This window comes from Schistocerca nitens, chromosome 4 (assembly GCF_023898315.1).
Source record: "Schistocerca nitens isolate TAMUIC-IGC-003100 chromosome 4, iqSchNite1.1, whole genome shotgun sequence".
Classification (NCBI taxonomy): domain Eukaryota; kingdom Metazoa; phylum Arthropoda; class Insecta; order Orthoptera; family Acrididae; genus Schistocerca; species Schistocerca nitens.
The window spans coordinates 283,202,122-283,227,917 of NC_064617.1; the positions used below are offsets into that span (position 1 = coordinate 283,202,122).

General features: G+C 46.2%; 1 pseudogene; it reads right to left on the minus strand.

The window, feature by feature from the left end:
* Window positions 1-24,151: 24,151 nt before the first annotated feature.
* LOC126253737 (5S ribosomal RNA) lies at window positions 24,152-24,269 on the minus strand (annotated as a pseudogene).
* Between the last annotated feature and the right edge of the window lie 1,527 nt (window positions 24,270-25,796).

Below are 25,796 nucleotides of genomic sequence, written 5' to 3' on the forward strand. Positions count from 1 at the left end.
TTAAATCTGTATATTGAGCAAGCAGTAAAGGAAAAAAAAGAAAAATTTGGGGTAGTAATTAAAATCAATGGAGAAGAAAAAAACTTTGAGGCTCGCCGATGACATTGTAATTCTGTCAGAGATAGCAAAGGACCTGGAAGAGCAGCTGAACGGAATGGACAATGTCTTGAAAGGAGGATATAAGATAAACATCAACAAAAGCAAAATGGGGATAATGGATTGTAGTCGAATTAAATAGGGTGATTTTGCGGGAATTAGATTAGGAAATGAGACGCTTAAAGTAGTAAACGAGTTTTGCTATTTGGGGAGCAATAGAGAGGATATAAAATGTAGACTGGCAATGGCAAGGAAAGTGTTTCTGAAGAAGACAAATTTGTTAACATGTCAGGAAGTCATTTCTGAAAGTATTTCTGTGGAGAGCAGCCATGTATGGAAGTGGAAAATAAATAGTTTAGACGAGAAGAGAATAGAAACTTTCGAAATGTGGTGCTACAGAAGAATGCTGAAGATTAGATAGGTAGATAACTAATAGAATTGGAGAGAAGAGAAATTTGTGGCACAACGTGACTAGAAGAAGGGATCGGATGGTAGGGCATATTCTGAGGCATCAGGGGATCACCAATTTAGTATTGGAGGGCAATTTGGAGCGTAAAAATCGTAGAGGGAGACGAAGAGATAAATACACTAAACAGATTCAGAAGGATGTAGGTTGCAGTAGGTACTGGGAGATGAAGAACCTTGCACAGGATAGAGTAGCATGAAGAGCTGCATCAAACCAGTCTCTGGACTGAAGACCACAACAACAACGATGTAAAATCAACACATCACCACACGGCTGATCGTATTGTTATGGATCTCATGATAATAATGTAAATGTCAAATCGGCGGGATCAGAAGGGCCATTCGCGTAGCCAAGCAACATCTCAGCGTCCCCCTGAGACTCGTGCCCGAGACACACTGTTCTTGGCCATGCCGGTTCACACAGCCACTACAAGTACCTTGGGTCACAAAATGGGCTTGTTCGCATCACTACAAGTATCCGCCCGTATAGTGCGGAACACCGTGGCCTGTCAGCAGGGCGAGTGCTGTGGTTTCAATTGACGAGAGAGCCGCGCCTGCAGTGTTGAGTCCAACGAGGCACTGGACACTGGAGAGACATTACGTCGCTGTTTAAGAAGTCATACAGAGTCATTATGAGACTGTCCATGTGCGGAGGCACCGAGGAGAGTGGACACGTTGCCAGATTGCATTCGTCGTTATCGTACGGGACCAGCAGCTGGGGTAATGTTGAAGGGTTCTGTACTTGCTGACCACTTGTCAAAACCCTAAACAACTACATTTTGTAGCACGAACCGCTGCGTCATATGCAGAGTCAGTGATGTTCTGGAAGTACCAGCCATGATGTAGAGCCATGCCCGGCTGTGCTTGGTTTCTAGGCTGAGGATCCATGGTGCGAACAGCCTGGTCGAGGTAGTCTCACGGATTCTCGATTCGGTTAAAATCCGGGGAGTTTGGTGGTCAGGGGAATACAGTAAATTCATCCTGGTGCTCTTCAAACCAAGCAGGTACACTGGGAGCTGGTGACACATTCCCTTATCCTGCTGTTAGACGCATGTATAGATGGACGTGGTCCTCAAGGATATATGATGCATGTGTCGATCAAGTGTGCCTTACAGAATGACGCGATCACCCAGGAAATGCCACTAAATCATTCCGCAGAGCTTAACACTCCGTTCTCTGGAGTGGACTCTTCCAATGGTTGTTGCAGGGTGTTTGTTTTCAAACGTTTCACGTGGTACACGCCAACTGCGCTCTGTCCAATGAAGGATAAATCGTGATTCCACTCAGTTGCGGAAATGTCGTGCAAATTCTAGCCTTCGTCGTCGATGACCAGCACTCAGCAAGGTTGCACGAAATATGCGCCTGCTACGGAGCAAGGTACGCTGAACGGTCGTTGAGGAGACACTATTGGTAGCACTTTCGTTCATCTGGGCAATCAGTTGCTCAACAGTTGCACCTCTACAGGCCCGTACCCATCTCTGCAGCCGTCGCTCACTCCTGTCTTCTGTGCCTGGTGGTGCACCGCAGTTACCTCAATGCCAGTTTTTGGTAGTGCCGTTTTGCCATGAACGGTATACTTTTACGGCGGCACACGAACAGTTTGCAAGCATATCTCTTTCGTAATAGCGTCCACCATTGACGTGAAAGGCAATAATAATAACATTTTGGATGTCATTTAAATCGCTCCGTTTAACCCCTACGACAACTACTGCACAGTTTTCCAGATCCCCCCGACACTCTTTATGTACTCTCCACTGCTATTGCTGCCAGCTGCCATATGCGATGCTCGCGTTAAAGCGACTGGACTGGGTAATCGGTACACAACATGATCATTTCAGGCTCGCATAGCCGATCATTTACACAGCAGCCTTTATAATTCTGAGATGTTGAAATTGATTCCAGTGCTCTGCTTTCGAGATCTCCGTGACGTTACCGTTCACGAAGGTAACACCATACCGCACGTAGACTGTCCTGTAATCTTCGTGACGTTATCTTTCAGCAATATAACAAGCAGCTGCACAAAGGCCGTGCTGTCCTGACCTTGCCTCGAAGTAGAGGGTGTTCAGCTGTTGACCTTGACCAGTACGTTCCTTAGGTTGCCGAGAGACTGCCATGCTAATATTCGTCAGCCACTGTGGCATAGTTGCAGCAGTTTGAAATCTACACTGCTGGAAAAGAAAATTAGTACACCAGGAAAGACGACGTCGGTTTTGATCCGATGACGGCATATGCCACCTGGAGGACGGTAGATGTACTGATCATGGTTTCAATGTCGTCCACCAAGAGATAGCGTAGTGGTACAGCCAACAGAGCGCCATCTGTGTTTACCGTTCAATAGGGAATGCTCACTGTCATAAGGCTCAGTGTAGTGCAAACGGGTGAAGCAAGCAGGCAATCACGTCACGGAGATGTACTCGCGCTGCCTACAGCCAACTGAGCGAGTTTGAAAGGGGTAAGATTGTGGCCTTCGGAGAACTGCCACACAACTTGGGCGTGCTGCGTCAGTTGTGCAACAATGCTGGTATAAGTGGTAACGTGAACGTTCTCACACCCGTAGGCGAGGTTCTGGGCGTCCACGCAGCACAAACTCCTGTCAGGATGGTCGTATTGTAAGGGCAGCAGAGCTGATCGTACACCGACCACAGCACAGGTATGAGGACTTGTGGGCCCAGACGTATCAACACGAACTGTTGCGAACCGGTTATTAGCAGCGGAATAATGAGCATGCACACCTCTAAGCCCGTCTTCCGCTCACGCCACAGTATCAACGTACAGCCGGCCGTTGTGGCCGTGCGGTTCTAGGCGCTGCAGTCTGGAACCGCGTGACCGCTACGGTCGCAGGTTCGAATCCTGCCTCGGGCATGGATGTGTGTGATGTCGTTAGGTTAGTTAGGTTTAGGTAGTTCTAAGTTCTAGGGGACTGATGACCACAGATGTTGAGTCCCATAGTGCTCAGAGCCATTTGAACCATTTTGAATCAACGTACACGGCTCCGCTGGTGCCGTCAGTGGATCACTTAGAAGATGGGCTATGGTCCTGAGCGATGAAAGCAGATTCTGCCTCCACGCAAGAGACGGTCCTTTGCGCGTACGACGTAGATCAGGAGAGCGCTGTCTCGTAGAGTGCATTCGTCCAAAATACATTGGCCTCACCCCAGGCGCTAAGATCTGTGGTTCACCTTTGACGTTTCTGAAGTGCACACTAGCCAGCATTCGCTACGTGCAAAATGTCGTTAGACCTGTTCTTTTGTCGTCCTCGCAAACGCAGTGCTAGCCCACACACTGCCCGTGAAACTCAACGTGCTCTGCAAGACGTGTGGCAACTTCCCTGGCCAGCACGATATCCGGGCTTCTCTTCAATCGAGAGTATGATGGGATGAGAAGTGGCTCGTGCTACTCGTCAGCCAACAACTCTTACAGAACGATGTGAACAGGTAGAGCAGGCGTCGCGCAGGAGTATCCCAGGCACAGTATTCACCATCCGTGCGGTCGACTGGATGCCAGAGTCCGCACCTGCTTTGCCGCCCGTATGGTGTACACCAAGTACTAATAAGGTATTTCAAGGTAGATCGATACCCAGGACCTCAGATTCGCTTGTGCTAATGAACTGTAGTGTCATAATTTCATGTACAGCATATGCACCGTTCCAACAACAAAACTTGTGTGAATTATAAACTTCTAAAAGAGTATTGGAACCGCGCAACCGCTACGGTCGCAAGTTCGAATCCTACCTCGGGCATGGATGTGTGTGATGCCCTTAGGTTAGTTGGACTGATGACCTCGTATATATATATATATATATATATATATATATATATATATATATATATATATCAGCACTACGGGACTTAACATCTGAGGTCATCAGTCCAACTAACCTAAGGGCATCACACAACATATCCATACCCGAGGCAGTATTTGAACTTGCGACTATATATATATATATATATATATATATATATATATATATATATATATATATAGGGTGTTACAGAAAGGTACGGCCAAACTTTCAGGAAACATTCCTCACACACAAATAAAGAAAAGATGTTATGTGGACATGTGTCCGGAAACACTTAATTTCCATGTTAGAGCTCATTTTAGTTTCGTCAGTATGTACTGTACTTCCTCGATTCACCGCCATGATTCCATACGGGATACTCTACCTGTGCTGCTAGAACATGTGCCTTTACAAGTACGAAACAACATGTGGTTCATGCACATTTCAGTCGAAGTGTTCATACGCTTCTCAACAACAGATTCGGTGACCGATGGATTGGTAGAGGCGGACCAATTCCATGGCCTCCACGCTCTCCTGACCTCACCCCTCTTGACTTCCATTTATGGGGGCATTTGAAAGCTCTTGTTTACGTAACCCCGGTACCAAATGTAGAGACTCTTCGTGCTCGTATTGTGGACGGCTGTGATACAATACGCCATTCTCCAGGGCTACATCAGCGCATCAGGGATTCCATGCGACGGAGGGTGGATGCATGTATCCTCGCTAACGGAGGACATTTTGAACATTTCCTGTAACAAAGTGTTTGAAGTCACGCTGGTACGTTCTGTTGCTGTGTGTTTCCATTCCATGATTAATGTGATTTGAAGAGAAGTAATAAAATGAGCTCTAACATGGAAAGTAAGCGTTTCTGAACACATGTCCACATAACATATTTTATTTCTTTGTGTGTGATCAATGTTTCCTGAAAGTTTGGCCGCACCTTTTTGTACCACCATGTATATATATATATATATATATATATATATATATATATATATATATAATACTGTCAAATCCGTTAGTAAGAGTAATGCTACTATACTGAAGTATCTAGACACCCGTATGCTATGCAGAATTGGCCACTGTATGTCACGGGAGGCGGACCCTACAGCGTAAAAGGAGGAAAGGAGTATTCTGTCGTCAGTAGAGAGGTAGTAAAAGTAGAATAGATCGGTCAGGACAACTCAGTGATTTCTGACATGGACTAGTAATTGGATGTCATCTGGATAATAGATCCGTCAGTCCTAAAGCTGCCCCAGTAGACTGTTGGTGATGCGAGTGTGAAGCTAATCGCGAAGGAACACCCTAAGCTAAACCAAGCCAGCCAGACTTCGTATAGTGACGTACAGAATCGTCGACCATTGCAGGGAGTGGTCGTACGAAATCGCATGAAAACAGTGGATGGAACCACTTGTGAGCTTCAAGATGATACCAATAGCCCAGCTAGCCAAATGACTGTGTATAGTGAATTAAAAATTATGGGCTACAATTGTCTAACAGCTTCTCATAAGCCACACATTTTTGTAGTCAATTATAAGCAACGCTTCAGCTGGTGCAAAGACTGACAGCTGAAAACGGGTGATTGGAATGATGAAACACGCTCTACCTTGTGAGAATCCGCTGGAATGGTATGGGTTTGTCGAAAGCCTGGAGTATGTTACCTACCATTAAATATAGTGCCGTGTGTAGTGATGTATAGACGAGGTGCTCTTCTTGGATAGGGTATGTTCTTCTTACTGCTTTTAAGAAAACGCTAAATGCGTAAGGATATGAACACGTATTACAGTATTGTGTATTGCGTACAGTAGAAAACAGTTCGGAGACGATGAATGTATCAGCATGACATTGCACCCTGCGATAAAGCAGCATCTGTGTGGCAGTAATTTGTGCACAATTACATTCCTAAAATGGACCCTCCTGCCCAGATTCCCGACAAGAATCCAATGGAATGCCTTTCGGATGAGTTAGAATGTCGACTTCGTTCCAGTTCATCGCGTCCAAGATCGCTACCTTCTCTGGTTTCTGCTCGTGAGGAAGACTGGGTTGCCATTCCTCCACAGGTATTCGGCCAGGAGAAGTGTTGCCAGTAGACGTCAAGCCGACATAAAGGCGAAAGGTGCGCTTACCCCCACAGTTGTCCACTAATGGATGTACGGATACTTTTGGTCGGGTAGTGTATTAGCCGTTGTACTGCCGAAGACAATTACACTGAAGGGCCAAAGCAACGGGTATAGGCATGCCTGCGGTCGGCGACGCCCATATAAGACAACAAGTGTCTGGCGCAGTTATCGGACCGGTTACTACTGCTACAATGGCAGGTTAGCAAGATTTAAATAAGTTTGAACGTGGTGTTACAGTCGGCGCACGAGCGATGGGACACAGCATCTCCGAGGTAACGATGAAGCGGAGATTTTCTCGTACGAACATTTCATAAGGGTCCAGTGAATATCAGGAATCCGGTAAAACATCAAATCTTCGACATCGCTGCGGCCAGAAAAAGATCCTTCGTGAACGGGACCAACGACGACTGAAGAGGATCGTTCAGCTTGACAGAAGTGCAACCCTTCCGGAAATTGCTGCAGATTTCAGTGCTGGGCCATCAACATGTGTCAGGGTCGGAACCATTCAAAGAAACATCATCGATGTGGGCTTTCGAAGCCGAAGACCCACTCGTGTGCCCTTGAACATTGCACGACACAAAGCTTTATGCCTCGCCACGGCCCGTCTGCACCGACATTGTGCTGTTGATGAATACAAACATGTTGGCTGGTCGGGAGAGTCTCGTTTCAAACTGTATCGAGCGGGTGGACGTGTACGGCTATGGGGACAACCTCATGATTCCATGGACCCTACATGTTAGCAGGCAACTGTTCAAGTTGGTGGAGGCTCCGTAATGGTATGCGACATGTGCAGTTGGAGTGATACGGGACCCCTGAAACGTCTAGATACGATTCTGACAGAAGAGTCGTACGTAAGCATCCTGCATCCATTCACGTCCATTGTGCATTCCGACGGACTTGGGAAATTCCAGTAGGACAATGCGACACCCCACACGTCCAGAATTGCTACAGAGTGATTCTAGGAACACTGTTCTGAATTTAAACACCTCCGCTGGCAGCCAAACTCCCCAGGCATTAACATTATTGAGCATATCTGGGATGCCTTGCAACGTGCTGTTCAGAAGAGATCTCCACCCCCTCGTACTCATACGGATTTATGGACAGCCCTGCAGGATTCGTGGTGTCAGTTCCCTCCAGCACTACTTGAGACATTAGTCGAGTCCATGCCACGTCGTGTTGCGGCACTTCTGCGTGCTTGCGGGATCACTACACGATATTAGGGAGGTGTATCAGTTTCTTTGGCTCTTCAGTGTAGTTGGATGTAAAGAAAATGTAGAATATTATACGTATTAACTTGGCAGGAAAGCAGACGAGGAACGCACATTCCTCCTTGCCAGCCTAATGTCTTCTGTAACGCAATAGTTTATGGATTTGATACTTTCTACTTGGTCCATATTTCGCCGCTCATCCAATCACACACGCGGTGGAAACTGTTCTGGACTGTTGGGGAAGTTTGTTCTTTGTTACCGTAGAAGGCGCTCCTCCACGGGAGCGACTTATTTGCCCAGACGGGTCGCGCCTGTTTTTCCTCCGTACCCGATGTAATCGCAGTCAAACGGACGAGCAAGGCCGCGCGCCCGTGATGTAACCGCCGTCTGGACGACCAAGGCCCCAGCCTTGAGCAGCGTCCAGGTTCAGCCAGTAACCCACCACGCCTCAGCCAGCAGGGGAGTTGAGACGGCGCACGCCACAGTGCCCGCTTTCATCCACGTTGGTTACGTTCCAAGAGATGCGAAATTCGTTATATATAAACACACGCTCCATCCTGCTCTGATTACTGACCACCGGCCACTGAAAAATTAGACTCTCATTGCTGCACTCTCTTTGACATGACCTGAATGCGAATAAGTGGCACAAACCGTTAACCACCGCTGTTTAACCATGCAAAATGTTTCACTGTTAGCATTTTCTAATGACATCGCAGTTTATCAGCCTCAACAATATTGGACCAGCATGAAAAATTTTTATATTGAACATGAGTCAAAATAGATATCAAAAAATGTCTATCTTTCGCTATGATGGGACCTGACCTTTTACTGTTAGGTTGGTGCATAACGTCGTAGCGTTTTTGTTTTACATGTTGGTACTCCGGTTGCTATGTGTTTATTTATCAATTGTCATTTTTTATTTGTGGTCCACCGTTGCTATTTGAGTATGTATATTGTCGTTTTGTCATTTGGAGATAGTGGTGGGAGCTGTGGACGCTTGAAAATGGAGTGCCAGGTGTGGAAATAAGAGCATTTCCGACATGTTCTTTTGCTTCAGCCCAGCTGGGGTGTGGCAGCAACGGAGCCAGCCAGAAACATGGCCGGCTGAGTGACTGAGCGGTTCTAGGCGCTTCAGTCTGGGGCTGCGCGACCGCTACGGTCGCAGGTTCGAATCCTGCCTCGGGCATGGATGTGTGTGATGTCCTTAGGTTAGCTAGGTTTAAGTAGTTCTAAGTTCTAGGGGACTGATGACCTCAGAAGTTAAGTCCCATAGTGCTCCGAGCCATTTGAACCAGAAACATGTGTGAAGATAATGCCGTTGGACAGAGCAAGTAGGATCGTTTTGGCATTAGTGAATCTCCACGTTAATCGACAATGGTGAACGTCAGTGTAATCGATTACTGGCAAATTTGATGTACTGTGGTAGTTCCAGCATTATGTGACTTTTGCACGCAATGAGGAAGATTCAAAAACTGGGTGCATGCATACCAGATGCTGGAAGCTAAAATCACAAAAATCAGCGGGTGGCCATATTTGCATCTCTGCTTGCCCGTCATCAGTCGCCGCTTGAAAAATATCGGCCAATTCTATCTTGTATCATTACTGGTGATGAGAAATGGTGTCTTCACGCTATACAAGGAAAAGAAAGAAATTGTTGAGCCCAAACGAAGCAGTAACTCCCCATACAAAGACCTACAAGCAGCCACAAAAGATAAATGTTAATACATCAGCTGGAAAAGCGAGGTGTGGTGTACTGCGAATTGCTTCCCCGAGGTGTAACCACCATTACCAACATTTTTTGTCAACAACTGAGACGTCATGCAGATGCCGTCCAAGAACAACGATCTGGTGGGCTGCGTGAAGTGACGCTACTGCACCATAACGTCCGTCCGCATTCTGCAAGACTGACAAAAAACACTATACAGGACTGGAAAGTACTTCCGCACCCTCCTTATTCACCTAATCTTACGCCCTCAGATTTTCATCTTTCGGCTCTCTACCGAACAACTTTCAAGGAACTACCCTTCCGGATGAAAAAGCGCTCAGATCATGGCTCGACGTGTCTTCGCCTCTGCCGGCCGTTGTGACCGAGCGGTTCTAGGCGCTTCAGTCTGGAACCGCGCGACCACTACGGTCGTAGGTTCGAACCCTGCCTTGGGCATGGATGTGTGTGATGTCCTTGGGTTAGTTAGGTTTAAGTAGTTCTAAGTTGTAGGGGACTGATGACCTCAGATGTTATGTCCCATAGTGCTCAGAGCCATTTGAACCATCTCTTCGCCTCAGAATAAGGTGATTTCTACAGACGCGGAATCGAAAAGTAACCTAGCCTTGGCAGACTGTTGTAAATAGTGAAGGAAAATATATTTTTACTGATTAAAGTCTCTATTACGTGTATTTGTTGTTTTTATTAACTTACGGAAAAACGCTAAGAACTTATGTACTTACGTAATACACTCCTGGAAATGGAAAAAAGAACACATTGACACCGGTGTGTCAGACCCACCATACTTGCTCCGGACACTGCGAGAGGGCTGTACAAGCAATGATCACACGCACGGCACAGCGGACACACCAGGAACCGCGGTGTTGGCCGTCGAATGGCGCTAGCTGCGCAGCATTTGTGCACCGCCGCCGTCAGTGTCAGCCAGTTTGCCGTGGCATACGGAGCTCCATCGCAGTCTTTAACACTGGTAGCATGCCGCGACAGCGTGGACGTGAACCGTATGTGCAGTTGACGGACTTTGAGCGAGGGCGTATAGTGGGGAGGCCGGGTGGACGTACCGCCGAATTGCTCAACACGTGGGGCGTGAGATCTCCACAGTACATCGATGTTGTCGCCAGTGGTCGGCGGAAGGTGCACGTGCCCGTCGACCTGGGACCGGACCGCAGCGACGCACGGATGCACGCCAAGACCGTAGGATCCTACGCAGTGCCGTAGGGGACCGCACCGCCACTTCCCAGCAAATTAGGGACACTGTTGCTCCTGGGGTATCGGCGAGGACCATTCGCAACCGTCTCCATGAAGCTGGGCTACGGTCCCGCACACCGTTAGGCCGTCTTCCGCTCACGCCCCAACATCGTGCTGCCCGCCTCCAGTGATGTCGCGACAGGCGTGAATGGAGGGACGAATGGAGACGTGTCGTCTTCAGCGATGAGAGTCGCTTCTGCCTTGGTGCCAATGATGGTCGTATGCGTGTTTGGCGCCGTGCAGGTGAGCGCCACAATCAGGACTGCATACGACCGAGGCACACAGGGCCAACACCCGGCATCATGGTGTGGGGAGCGATCTCCTACACTGGCCGTACACCACTGGTGATCGTCGAGGGGACACTGAATAGTGCACGGTACATCCAAACCGTCATCGAACCCATCGTTCTACCATTCGTAGACCGGCAAGGGAACTTGCTGTTCCAACAGGACAATGCACGTCCGCATGTATCCCGTGCCACCCAACGTGCTCTAGAAGGTGTAAGTCAACTACCCTGGGCAGCAAGATCTCCGGATCTGTCTCCCATTGAGCATGTTTGGGACTGGATGAAGCGTCGTCTCACGCGGTCTGCACGTCCAGCACGAACGCTGGTCCAACTGAGGCGCCAGGTGGAAATGGCATGGCAAGCCGTTCCACAGGACTACATCCAGCATCTCTACGATCGTCTCCATGGGAGAATAGCAGCCTGCATTGCTGCGAAAGGTGGATATACACTGTACTAGTGCCGACATTGTGCATGCTCTGTTGCCTGTGTCTATGTGCCTGTGGTTCTGTCAGTGTGATCATGTGATGTATCTGACCCCAGGAATGTGTCAATAAAGTTTCCCCTTCCTGGGTCAATGAATTCACGGTGTTCTTATTTCAATTTCCAGGAGTGTATAACGAATACGAAGACGTCTGCTGGGGATATTAAAAATAAAAAAGTTAGAGTTGTAGTTATTTAAAAATGCACTGTTCGACTTAATGTTAAATTAGAAAAAACATGAAGGAACTTCCAAAAAAATTCAACTGGACTTCCAAACAAAAAAAGTGTACAGCGAAGATTCGAGGGGAATTAAAAAAGTAATTTATAATTGCCGCAGGCCGGGGTGGCCGAGCGGTTCTAGGCTCTACAGTCTGGAACCGCGCGACCGCTACGGTCGCAGGTTCGAATCCTGCCTCGGGCATGGATGTGTGTGATGTCCTTAGGTTAGTTAGGTTTAAGTAGTTGTTAAGTCCTAGGGGACTGATGGCCTTAGAAGTTAAGTCCCATAGTGCTCAGAGCCATTTGAATAATTGCCGTCCCATGGTAAGACCACTGCTGCGGTACGGATAACAGATGCATCACAGTGTGCGAATGAAATGGGGCGGCAAATGTTTACCAATACTTGGTGCCTATGTTGAAAAATAGTGTCGTGTATCTGAGTCACTTTCAATTGACACAGATACAGCATTCGTTGAAAGTTAGTTGACTTGTTATAATAAAGTGAAATTTACACTCCTATTCAGGAAAAAAAAAAAACAGAACACCTTGGACGACTAGAGATAGGACGTTCATATTCACAGGATGTCTACATTAGTATGTTATGCAGAAAATATTAGCGTTTGAATCATGCTGGCCCGCGGATTCAAATTCAACATCGATATCGCGGTGCAACACCGATCATCGGTAAAATGTGTCTGCACCTCTCGTTTTCGCTATAAACAGAAGGTAATGGACCAGTGTGACTTGAGCTAACGTGCAGGATGCCTCGCAGACGTTTACGTGAACAGTACCGTCAAATCACTAAGCTTGAAAGAGGGTGCATTATTGGCATGAGAGAATGTGATGGATCCATCCGGGAAATAGCTGCTGGTGTGGGCTGAAGTGTTTCGGTAGCGCAATGTGTGTGTGCAGAATGATTCAGCGAAGGCCGTAGAACACAACTGGGTTGATCAGATCGAATTACCCAGACCACCACACCTAGATGCTCGACACCTCATCCTAATGGCACTGCAGGATACACCTGCTTCCTCCTCGACTCTGGTGCAAACGTAGGACAGTACAATACATCTTACGCCATCACGTTTATTACGGCATGGGTTACGTGCGCGTCGTCCACTTCTCCACCTACCTTTGTCGAATGTGTACAAACATTCTAGATGCCACTGTGGACAGGAAAGGCATCAGATAGTGTTTTAGGACGAATCTAAGTTCCGTTTGTTTGAAAATGATGGCCACGTTTTGATTCTCCACAGACAGAGGAACGGCGTCACAGTGACTGCATTCGTAAAAGACATACAGCTCCAACTCGAGGCCTTAAGGTGTGGGGTGGTATTGGGTACAACCACAAATCACAGATGGTTCGTGGCCAGTGTGACCTGTTTGAATGACATCCTGTGCACCAGACGCTTGTTTTCAGCAAGACAATGCACGACCATATGTTGCTGCACTAAGATGTGCCTTCTAGGTGTCACAGGTTGTCAGCGTTTGGGCTGGCCCTCAAGATCACCAGACGAAAACGTATGTGATGTGGTGAAACGACGGGTGCAGCGCAGTAGCCCAATGCCGACCACCACAGATGAACTCTGGAACCAGGTGAATGCAGAGTGGATGGCTATACCACATGATGCCATTCGCGCCTTATACGCGTCGATGCCATCAAGCATGGAACAAGTTTCGGGGCCCATGGCAGACCCTGTGCTTGCTAGGCAACAGGACACATGCTGAACCGAGGTAACTGGAATGTTAATCATTTCTGCAGAACATACTAATGTACATCCTATCTCTAGTAGATCAAGGTAGATGCGACGATATACGGCAATAAGGCAAGTTTATTTAGTTTAAATCACAAAAAAGAATAATCCTTGAAATAAATCACAAAGGTGTAGGTTCGAAATTTCGCCAAAAGAAAATAAGATTATAACGTTTCCGTTAACAGGCGCTCCTGTTACACGAATATATCAGACATCATAATATTTGCTGAAAACGAAGACTCTTTTCATGTTAATTAGAAATGGTCTGGAATAATAATTGTTTGGATCAATGATTCAGGTACTGCTCTAAACGAGCAAAAATCATTTATGAACATTAGTTCTAATAATTCTTTGTTCATCGAAAGACAATAATTCTTGAAAGTTTCTTACACAGGGTGTTTCAGAAGTGATTTCCAATATTCGGGGATGAATGATCATTCGAAATAAAAAAATTAAAATAAACTTGGGCTCTAAAACGCATACCTTAAAAGTTATGAGCACTTGTTCATTAGATGAGTTGTGTTTCAAAGTAGCGAAGATGAACAAGTTCTCATAGCTCTTAAGATATGCATTTTAGAGCACGTGTTTACTGGGCTATTTTTTCTTGTTTTGGTCCATACTACCACTTCATAAAATATGAAAAGCAAAGAGCTTACAGTAGAAGAGATTTGTTTCACAGTATCAAAGATCAAGAATTGCTCACAGCTTTTAACATATGCGTTTTAGAGACCATGTTTACTTGACTTTTTTGTTTCGAGCGATCATTCCTTTCATATGCCTGAATGTTGACCATCACTTCTGAAACATCCTGTATATTTAAACCCGTGTTCGTCTACGTGTCATGTTCGTATATGAAGAATATGTAAAACTTATTTTTTATATCAAAATATGTAAGTCTCAGTATATGGCAACAATATAAGTCAAAATTTATTTTTTAACGGAAATATGTGGAGCACCGCTACACGATGCGTCATCTAGACTAGCCGGTATAGTCCATTTTCAATTAAATTTACACACACCATCTGACTGCAAAACAAATGATTCAGTTTAAAATGTTTACCATGAATATTCTTAATCTTTATCTTTAGTCTTGCAAACAATCACTGTAGCAGAACTGTTATTGAAAGTACATAGCAAATGAACATAAAAAATTAATGCATCTGACCAATGAACAAAAAAATTAACACATCTGACTTTCTGTTAAAAGCGACTGCTACGGTCGCATGTTCGAATCCTGCCTCGGGCATGGACGTGTGTGATGTCCTTAGCTTAGTTAGGTTTAAGTTGTTCTAAGTTCTGGGGGACTGATGACCTCAGATGTTAAGTCCCACAGTGCTCAGAGCCATTTTTCTGTTAAAACTGCTTGAAGATTCACAAGAAAGCACCTTAATGAAATCTTTTACTTGTATTAGGCCTGTGAACTAATATATTTTTCCACAAAAACACTCTGCCAATCACTGTGCCTTACAGTGGACATGAACTTAGATGGTAATTAAACTTACTGGCCTACCTGTGCGCACGGAACGCTCGTCCGCTCTGCAACATGTTGCTACTAGGAATAATGGTGTGACTGTCAAAAATCAAATTTCAATTGCTGTACTTGCGATGTGCAATGCAACACCGTATCTTACTAACTTTCATAAATGCTTCTCAGTACACAACTCGCGAAGTGCAATGCGAGTGTTCAAACAGTCATGTAAGTAAATGAAAATGTAGAACTAATCTTAACGACTGATAAATGAGAAGAAAGACTCCAAGTTTAACTGTGCTTTATTGAGTCATAACGACAATAAACCTTTTTCATAAAGTTGTCACACATAGACAAGTTGGAAAAATATTTCTTAGTAACTCTTCCGTGTACAGTTGCCTCCCTTGACTCCTGTTTCAACTATAAGACTGAACTATGTCCTTCATTACAAAATTTGTACAGAAACCATTTAATGAGATGGCTTGATCCTTCTGGGGATTATCTACAGAGCTTGTGATGTTCTGCGAGACAGTAAGTGAAACGTGGAAACATTACTTCTAGGTTAAGAACCACGACCAGTCAACGTTGTCCATTTCCTCTTGTGTAGATAATCCCCAGAAGGTTCAAGCCATCTCATTAAACGGTTTCACGCCGATTCGTTATTATCGACAGCCTACAAAGGGTAAAAACTATCATAAAACTATACAACCCTTCTTTCCTGGATAAATTTCGCAATGAATTCACGAAAAATGACGCCACTGGATGAACCAAAAGATCCTATTTGACCACGACAGTGCACCCGCTGATATGTTTGCAAGTGAGAAAGTACCATGGCCGAAATTTTATATCGGCTTTAGAGACTGCTGTCTCATTCAGCCTTGCGAAAAGTTTCTCTCCGCAAACCTGAAGAAATCTTACTGCTGCTCTGTTCCTCAACCCAAAGACTGGTTTGGTGCAGCTCTCCACTTTAGCCAGTATTCTTGTCATAGCTGCAACCCACATCCACTTGGACATGCTTGTTGCGGTCAAGTACCCACACTTCCCTTCATAACCAAACTGATGTTTCCTTGATGCCTCACTAAATGACCTAGCAACAGACGCCTTCTTTTAGTCTAGACATGTCACAAATTTCGATTTTCCCCAATATGATTCAATATCTCCTCGTTAGTTTCTCGACCTATCCATTTAATCTTCAGCAGTCTATTGTAGGACATTTCAAAAGCTTCTGTTCTTTTCTTTCTGAGCTGCTTATCATCCGTTTTCCGTTTTCCGACAAAGCTACATTTCAAACAAATACCTGCAGAAACTAATTTCTGTCCCTCAATTTTATACTGCATGTTAACAAATTTATCTTTTTTTCAGAAACAGTTTCATTGATGTTGCCAGTCTGCATTTTTTATTCTCTCTACTTCGGTCATTGTTGCCCAAATAGTATAACCCAACTACTGCGTCTTTAACCTCTTATTCCAATATAATTCTCAAGCATCACCTGGTTTAACTCGACTTCATTCCATTACCCTTGAGCTCTCCAAGACATTACCCATTCCGTTCGACTAATCTTCCAAGTCGTTTACCGTCTCTAGTAGAATTCCAACATCTAAAAACCATTTCTTCTCCTTGAACATGTAACGTTACGGGTATGTAGATGAGCTAAGCGGCATCTAGAATTGGTACGAGGTGAAGTGAATTTGTTTGTGAAGCTGTATGGTCCCAGGGCCGAGGGCGTCCTGCAACCGGTCCAACTAAGCAACTGGCACACGCCTGCCAGGTACAAAGACGAGCAGCACGGCTGGAAATGGGGAAAATCCCAGAATGGGGAGGTGGACACTCGTCGCTCGCTTAACAGAATGCGGAATGCATCAGAAGGCAGACCTGCCTCTGGCAACATCCTTGATTCAGTCGTACAGATGACTGGTTCTTGGTGGCGAAGGGCCGCAGAGCGACTAACTTTTGAGGCACTTTAAGTCGAGTTCCGGAAGAAGGCTTGCCTGAGATGATGTAGGTTATTCGGACGTGCTGATAGGTCCTGGGTGGTGAATGGCCGCTACGATACTCTTAACTTTTTCCGATTCCATTACAGAAACGAGAATAGACAGAGTTTCTGCTCGTCAACTCACATGCGTCAATTTGTAAATCATCATGTTGAACTCTGAATTGTTTTGTGCTGGTGAATACTTCGTGTATTGTTATCACGAAACGGACTTCGTTTTCACGCGTCTACATCTACATCTACATACATACTCCGCAATCCACCATACGGTGCGTGGCGGAGGGTACCTCGTACCACAACTAGCATCTTCTCTCCCTGTTCCACTCCCAAAAAGAACGAGGGAAAAATGACTGCCTATATGCCCCTGTACGAGCCCTAATCTCTCTTATCTTATCTTTGTGGTCTTTCCGCGAAATGTAAGTTGGTGGAAGTAAAATTGTACTGCAGTCAGCCTCAAATGCTGGTTCTCTAAATTTCCTCAGTAGCGATTCACGAAAAGAACGCCTCCTTTCCTCTAGAGACTCCCACCCGAGTTCCTGAAGCATTTCCGTAACACTCGCGTGATGATCAAACCTACCAGTAACAAATCTAGCAGCCCGCCTCTGAATTGCTTCTATGTCCTCCCTCAATCCGACCTGATAGGGATCCCAAACGCTCGAGCAGTACTCAGGAATAGGTCGTATTAGTGTTTTATAAGTGGTCTCCTTTACAGAAGAACCACATCTTCCTAAAATTCTACCAATGAACCGAAGACGACTATCCGCCTTCCCCACAACTACCATTATATGCTTGTCCCACTTCATATCGCTCTGCAATGTTACGCCCAAATATTTAACCGACGTGACTGTGTCAAGCGCTACACTACTAATGGAGTATTCAAACATTACGGGATTCTTTTTCCTATTCATCTGCATTAATTTACATTTATCTATATTTAGAGTTAGCTGCCATTCTTTACACCAATCACAAATCCTGTCAAAGTCATCTTGTATCCTCCTACAGTCAGTCAACGACGACACCTTCCCGTACACCACAGCATCATCAGCAAACAGCCGCACATTGCTATCCACCGTATCCAAAAGATCATTTATGTAGATATAAAACAACAGCGGACCTACCACACTTCCCTGAGGCACTCCGGATGATACCCTCACCTCCGATGAACACTCACCATCGAGGGCAACGTACTGGGTTTTATTACTTAAGAAGTCTTCGAGCCACTCACATACTTGGGAACCAATCCCATATGCTCGTACCTTAGTTAGGAGTCTGCAGTGGGGCACCGAGTCAAACGCTTTTCGGAAGTCAAGGAATATGGCATCCGTCTGATACCCTTCATCCATGGTTCGCAAGATATGTGAAAAAAGGGCGAGTTGCGTTTCGCAGGAGCGATGCTTTCTAAAGCTGTGCTGATGCATGGACAGCAACGTCTCTGTCTCAAGGAAATTCATTATATTCGAACTGAGAATATGTTCGAGAATCCTGCAACAAACCGATGTTAAGGATATTGGTCTGTAATTTTGAGGATCCGTCCTTCTACCCTTCTTATATACAGGCGTCACCTGCGCTTTTTTCCAGTCGCTCGGGACTTTGCGTTGGGCAAGAGATTCGCGATAAATGCAAGCTAAGTAAGGAGCCAATGCAGTAGAGTACTCTCTGTAAAACCGAATTGGAATCCCATCAGGACCTGGCGATTCATTTATTTTCAACCCATTCAGCTGCTTCACAACCTCAGGGATGTCTATCACTATGTCCTCCATACGGGAATCTGTACGAGACTCAAACGGCGGTATGTTTGTACGTCTTGGATGACTATTTCGCTATGGGATTCATCTACCATTCTCGTAACGCCCTGAGTGCAACTTCAGTGCATTGGATAAGTTTATTTTCTGTCTGTATTTTAAATGGACATCGTATTACCACTATCTGTTTAGTAGAGACATACTTTCATGAATAAACGTTATTCAACATAAGTCTTTGTTGTCTTCATCAATTACAGACGGTAGAATAGAACTCGTTTATTAATTATTCATTTATTTAAAATGTCTGTCTACTTTATTCTTTCGCAATTCTAACCAACGCACTGACTGCAGGATCACTGCAGCATGTTAGCTGCTGGACATGAAAGCAGACGTGCGCGGCTACACGTGTCCGTGACGATATCGAGATATTCCTTTTAAACAGAGCCGTCCATAGCTCAGTTACCTAAGGTGCGTGCAACATCAGGTAAAGACGCAACTGGTTTGCGCTTATGGATTGCTGGTAAGAGAGCAGCTCATCAGCAACAAACCGTTAGGTAACTTCGCAAACTGTAATTCCCTTTCTAAATATCTCCTCGATTTTCTCCACTACTTCTTCAATGAACAGACTGGATAACATCGGGGTAGGCTACAACCCTGTCTCATTCCCTTCTCAGTCACCGCTTCCCTTTCATATCCTTCGTCGCTTATAATTGCAGTCTGGCTTCTGTAAAAGTCAAGTTGCCGATAACTTACTGTTCACTATATTTCATCCCCACTAGCAACAGAATTTCAAAGAGCGTACTGCAGTCACCATTGTTGAAAGCTTTCAACGAATGTACAAATGTTTATAAGCGTTATTAATGTGAGAATTTTTCACTCTCCGAGAGCTTTTGCGAATAATACGTATCGTGTACACAACACCCAGAGTCACCTCAATGGTAGTGGTCGAGAGTACTTGACAGAAAAAGTTTGTCAGTTCGATCATATGTCAGTTATATATCTCTTTCATGCTACCATCCACAACTTTTCACATCGAGAGAAGACAGTGGCGTAACAATCCCAAAAGGTTTAAAAATTAATAAAAGAATCAAATGAAGCAATAAATTTCTAATCAGTCTTCAAAAAAGACATAATTTTTAGCATTTAACGTACTCTCGACCATCCTGCACTTGCATTTGTATTTCCTATTTAGGGAAATAATAAAAGCAAACGACGACGTATTGACAATATCGTCTTATTGACAGCATCACTAAATGCCTTAGAGCTGCGTGGTTGCGTTCTTTGAGTCAGGAACGTAACAGTCTGTTGGCGTAGTGGATACTGCAGGTGCTAATCGGCAACGGTAACTGATACACAAATTTTTCAAAAAATGGTTCAAATGGCTCTGAGCACTATGGGACTCAACTGCTGTGGTCATAAGTCCCCTAGAACTTAGAACTACTTAAACCTAACTAACCTAAGGACAGCACACAACACCCAGCCATCACGAGGCAGAGAAAATCCCTGACCCCGCCGGGAATCGAACCCGGGAACCCGGGCGTGGGAAGCGAGAACGCTACCGCACGACCACGAGATGCGGGCACACAAATTTTTCAGAGAACACTCTTTGACTTTTGGAGTTCGTAATACAAACGCCGCAGTTTTTTGCGCTGTGGTGTCTCTTATAAATACGACTTGTAGTAAAAAGCAGTTCGGTCACGTCATCCCCGTCCTTCGAATTCGTTTCGCAAAATTTTCAGTATCTTATCGTCTCTGACATTCACAAATGGACAAGCGGCGCATGTGGAGTATTTCGCCAACTCTGTGGGTGTTCTGCTAAGTGCTCTTACGCAATTATGCTGACAGTTACAGCAGCCGCTCTGGACTTCGAGGAAATATTTGCTGGAGTATTATTTGTCCAAAGCGATAATACAAGACGATTTTCTTACGAATGCTTTACTTGACTTCTTAGCAGCCCTGTGATCGAGACCCTTGTCTCTTTTGTCAACATGTTTTATTAACTCATCTTTTATGATCCATTACACAGTTCTCTTCCAACTGCTAATAAAAAAAATACACCATCACAACGACTGTGTTAGAGAAAAAGTGTTACTCAAAAATCTGCTTTAGCACGCTAAGGTTATTGACGAACAGCCCACCTTTCCAGACAAAAGAAGCGAAGCACCCAGAAGCGGAAAAGGAAACGAAATCAAAATTCACGGGTTGAGAGGGTAAGTCCCGTTATTTCATTGATTACAAATTGGAATCAAATTTGAAAAGAACTTGGTAATATAAGCCTATTTATCAGCGTGGCGTGCACCCGCTCTGACCTGGAAGCATAGTCTATTCGGCTGGGAAGGCCGTTCAATTCTCTCCTGAGGCAAAATGGACTACAACTGTAATTATTAAGAAAGAAAACAAATTTCTGATATGAGTCTCCGACCATTATGAATATTTTATCAATAAAACCGTCTAGTTCGCTACATATCACTGTTTAATTAGATGTTTCGGCATCAGCCATAGATACACTCCTGGAAATTGAAATAAGAACACCGTGAATTCATTGTCCCAGGAAGGGGAAACTTTATTGACACATTCCTGGGGTCAGATACATCACATGATCACACTGACAGAACCACAGGCACATAGACACAGGCAACAGAGCATGCACAATGTCGGCACTAGTACAGTGTATATCCACCTTTCGCAGCAATGCAGGCTGCTATTCTCCCATGGAGACGATCGTAGAGATGCTGGATGTAGTCCTGTGGAACGGCTTGCCATGCCATTTCCACCTGGCGCCTCAGTTGGACCAGCGTTCGTGCTGGACGTGCAGACCGCGTGAGACGACGCTTCATACAGTCCCAAACATGCCCAATGGGGGACAGATCCGGAGATCTTGCTGGCCAGGGTAGTTGACTTACACCTTCTAGAGCACGTTGGGTGGCACGGGATACATGCGGACGTGCATTGTCCTGTTGGAACAGCAAGTTCCCTTGCCGGTCTAGGAATGGTAGAACGATGGGTTTGATGACGGTTTGGATGTACCGTGCACTATTCAGTGTCCCCTCGACGATCACCAGTGGTGTACGGCCAGTGTAGGAGATCGCTCCCCACACCATGATGCCGGGTGTTGGCCCTGTGTGCCTCGGTCGTATGCAGTCCTGATTGTGGCGCTCACCTGCACGGCGCCAAACACGCATACGACCATCATTGGCACCAAGGCAGAAGCGACTCTCATCGCTGAAGACGACACGTCCCCATTCGTCCCTCCATTCACGCCTGTCGCGACACCACTGGAGGCGGGCTGCACGATGTTGGGGCGTGAGCGGAAGACGGCCTAACGGTGTGCGGGACCGTAGCCCAGCTTCATGGAGACGGTTGCGAATGGTCCTCGCCGATACCCCAGGAGCAACAGTGTCCCTAATTTGCTGGGAAGTGGCGGTGCGGTCCCCTACGGCACTGCGTAGGATCCTACGGTCTTGGCGTGCATCCGTGCGTCGCTGCGGTCCGGTCCCAGGTCGACGGGCACGTGCACCTTCCGCCGACCACTGGCGACAACATCGATGTACTGTGGAGACCTCACGCCCCACGTGTTGAGCAATTCGGCGGTACGTCCACCCGGCCTCCCGCATGCCCACTATACGCCCTCGCTCAAAGTCCGTCAACTGCACATACGGTTCACGTCCACGCTGTCGCGGCATGCTACCAGTGTTAAAGACTGCGATGGAGCTCCGTATGCCACGGCAAACTGGCTGACACTGACGGCGGCGGTGCACAAATGCTGCGCAGCTAGCGCCATTCGACGGCCAACACCGCGGTTCCTGGTGTGTCCGCTGTGCCGTGCGTGTGATCATTGCTTGTACAGCCCTCTCGCAGTGTCCGGAGCAAGTATGGTGGGTCTGACACACCGGTGTCAATGTGTTCTTTTTTCCATTTCCAGGAGTGTATAAAATAAATTTTCAACTTCTGGAACAAAGTTCATTGACTGTATTAAAAACTGTAGCCAATCGGAAGTCAGTTCACGACAGCACAAGTGTAATAACTGGTTCTTGATGTCCTGCATACTGACATTGGGATTGAGATATCTGATCTGATCCCACACAAGTTCTACTGCGGACAGATCTGGAGTTGGGGGTCTTCCTGGCCGCGGGAGCACCTCAACATAAAGCAGATTGTTCACAGAAATACGTAGCATATGTGGTCGAACATTACGCTGAGGTGTCAAAAGTCATGGTTTACCTTCTAATATCGTGCAGGACCTCCTTTTGGCCGACGTTGAGCAGCAACTCGACGTGACGTGGACTCAGAGAGTCGTTGGAAGTCCCTGTAGAAATATTGAGCCATGCTGCCCCTACAGGCGTTCGTAATTGCGAAAGTGTAGCCGGTGCAGGATTTTGTACACGAAATGACCTCTCGATTAGATCTCATACATGTTCGATGGGATTCAAGTCGCACAATTTGGACTGCCCAATCGTTCGCTCGAACTGTCCAGAATGTTCTTCAAACCAATCGCGAGCAGCTGTGGCCCGGCGACATGGCGCATCATCATCCATAATGACAGTGAACGACTGTGGCCCGGCGGATGGCACATTGTTATCAATAAAAATTCCATAGCTATTTCGGAACACGAAGTCCATGAATGGCTGTAGGTGGTGTCTATGTAGCCGAACATAAACATTTCCAGTCAATTATCGGTTCAGTTTGACCAAAAGACACAGTCCATTCCATGTAAACACAGCCCACACCATTATGGAACCAACACCAGCTTGCACAGTGCCTTGTTGACAACTTACGTCAGAGGGCTTCGTGGGGTTTACACCACAATCGAACCTTATCATCAGCACTTACCAAATGAAATCGGGATTCATCTGACCAGCCCACGGTTTTTCAGTCATGTAGGGTCCAACTGATGTGGTCACGAGCCCAGGAGAGGCGCTGCAGGCGATGTCGAGCTGTTAACAGAGGCACTGACTCGCGTCGGTCGTCTGCTGCCATGGACGATTAACGCCAAATTTCGTCGCACTCTCCTAATGGAGGGGGGGGGGGGGGGTTGGGTTCTTGGGGAAGAAGACCAGACATCGGGGTCATCGGTCTCATCGAGGGAAGGAGGGGGAAGGAAATCGGCCGTGCCCTTTCAAAGGAACCATCCCGGCATTTGCCTAGAGCGATTTAGGGAAATCACGGAAAACCTAAATCAGGATGGCCGGACGCGGGATTGAACCGTCGTCCTGCGGAATGCGAGTCCAGTGTCTAACCACTGCGCCACCTCGCTCGGTCTCCTAATGGATATGCTCGTTACATGTCCCCTCTTTATTTCTGTAGTTATTTCTCACGGTGTTGTTTAAGTGAAGGCCGCAGACCACAGCGTTGTTCATGGTAAGAGGCAGGCACTAGGCACTCCGTCATCAGGCCACATGTTTCCCACCGGGACCATCCGACCGCCGTGTCACCCTCAGCTGAGAATGCGAATAGGAGGGGCGTGTGGCCAGCACACCGCTCTCCCGGTCGTTGTGATGGTTTTCTTTGACCGGAGCCGCTACTATCCGGTCGAGTAGATCCTCAGTTGGCATCACGAGGCTGAGCGCACCCCGAAAAATGGCAACAGCACATGGCGGCCTGGATGGTCACCCATCCAAGTGCCGGCCACGCCCGACTGCGCTTAACTTCGGTGATCTCACTGGAACCGGTGCATCCACTGCGGCAAGGCCGTTGCCCGTGGTGAGAGGGAATGCCTGAAATTTGGTGTTCTCGGCACACTCTTGAGGCTGTGAATCTCGGGATACTGATTTCCCTAACGGTTTCCGAAATCGACGTATAAATTTTCGGTGCTTACAGTGTCACGTCTTTCAGTGTCACAAAAAAATTTTTTTTAAAGGGGACCACTTAAAACTATTTCCATGGGTTCGCCCCTCAGATTTCTCCCCCATATCAGAAAATTGTCGTCTGATGTTGTACAAACTGAAAAAATAAATTCCTTTTAAAGCACAGTTTCGTATATAATTTATATTCAAAACCATACACCTGTGTCACAGAACAAATTCTACACCGAGAATTTAAGGGAAGTCATAGTATTTAAAGAACATCAAAATATGAACAGGCTGAAATGAACAAACAGTACGTGGACTATGTTAATCAATTCAACTGTAAAAAGCTGAGGAGCATATTATTAGCAAAATGAGAAATATACAAAAGTGAAATGCCAAAATGAGCACTTCTCAATTGGAAGTAAATCAAAACAATCAGAATGGCTCAAAGAGAGCACAATAACAAGAGCCATAAACGAATAAGAGCTAAGTAACTAAGCAAATAAGAGAATAGGCAAAAATGAGATGCCAACAAAATGAGAGCTGGCCGAACTCCGTCGGCATTTATATACGGTTGCGCTCGTAGCGGCACCTCGCGGCCCGTACGCAACACGCGCGCCTGCGACCAAAAGGCACTCTTAGCACCATTCGGCATTCCCCTCGTGCGGTCGTAATCACTTTGGAAACCTTTCCATATGAATCATCTGAGTACAAATGACAGCTCCACCAATACACTGCTCTTTTACATCTTGCGTACGCGATGTTACCACCATCTGTACACGCGCATATCGCTATACCGTGAATTTTGTCACCTCAGAATATGCTGTAGATAGCACCACGGTAATATCGCGTGAGAGATAGCACATGAGGACACAGGATGTCCGTGACGTACCGTTGTGCCGTCAGGGTTTCCTAAGTCACTACTAACCGTGACCTGGTCATAATCGACTGCTTCTCACAGCATTCCACCAGGAGTAAGACTGTACACCTCTCCTAAACATTGAAAGAATGTCTCCATCTCCAGGGCGCCGCCAAAGTCTCCGACGATGGTCATCTACATCTACATCTACATTTATGCTCCGCAAGCCACCCAACGGTGTGTGGCGGAGGGCACTTTACGTGCCATTGTCATTACCTCCCTTTCCTGTTCCAGTCGCGTATGGTTCGCGGGAAGAACGACTGTCTGAAAGCCTCCGCGCGCTCGAATCTCTCTAATTTTACATTCGTGATCTCCTCGGGAGGTATAAGTAGGGGGAAGCAATATACTCGATACCTCATCCAGAAACGCACCCTCTCGAAACCTGGACAGCAAGCTACACCGCGATGCAGAGCGCCTCTCTTGCAGAGTCTGCCACTTGAGTTTGCTAAACATCTCCGTAACGCTATAACGCTTACCAAATAACCCTGTGACGAAACAAGCCTCTCTTCTTTGGATCT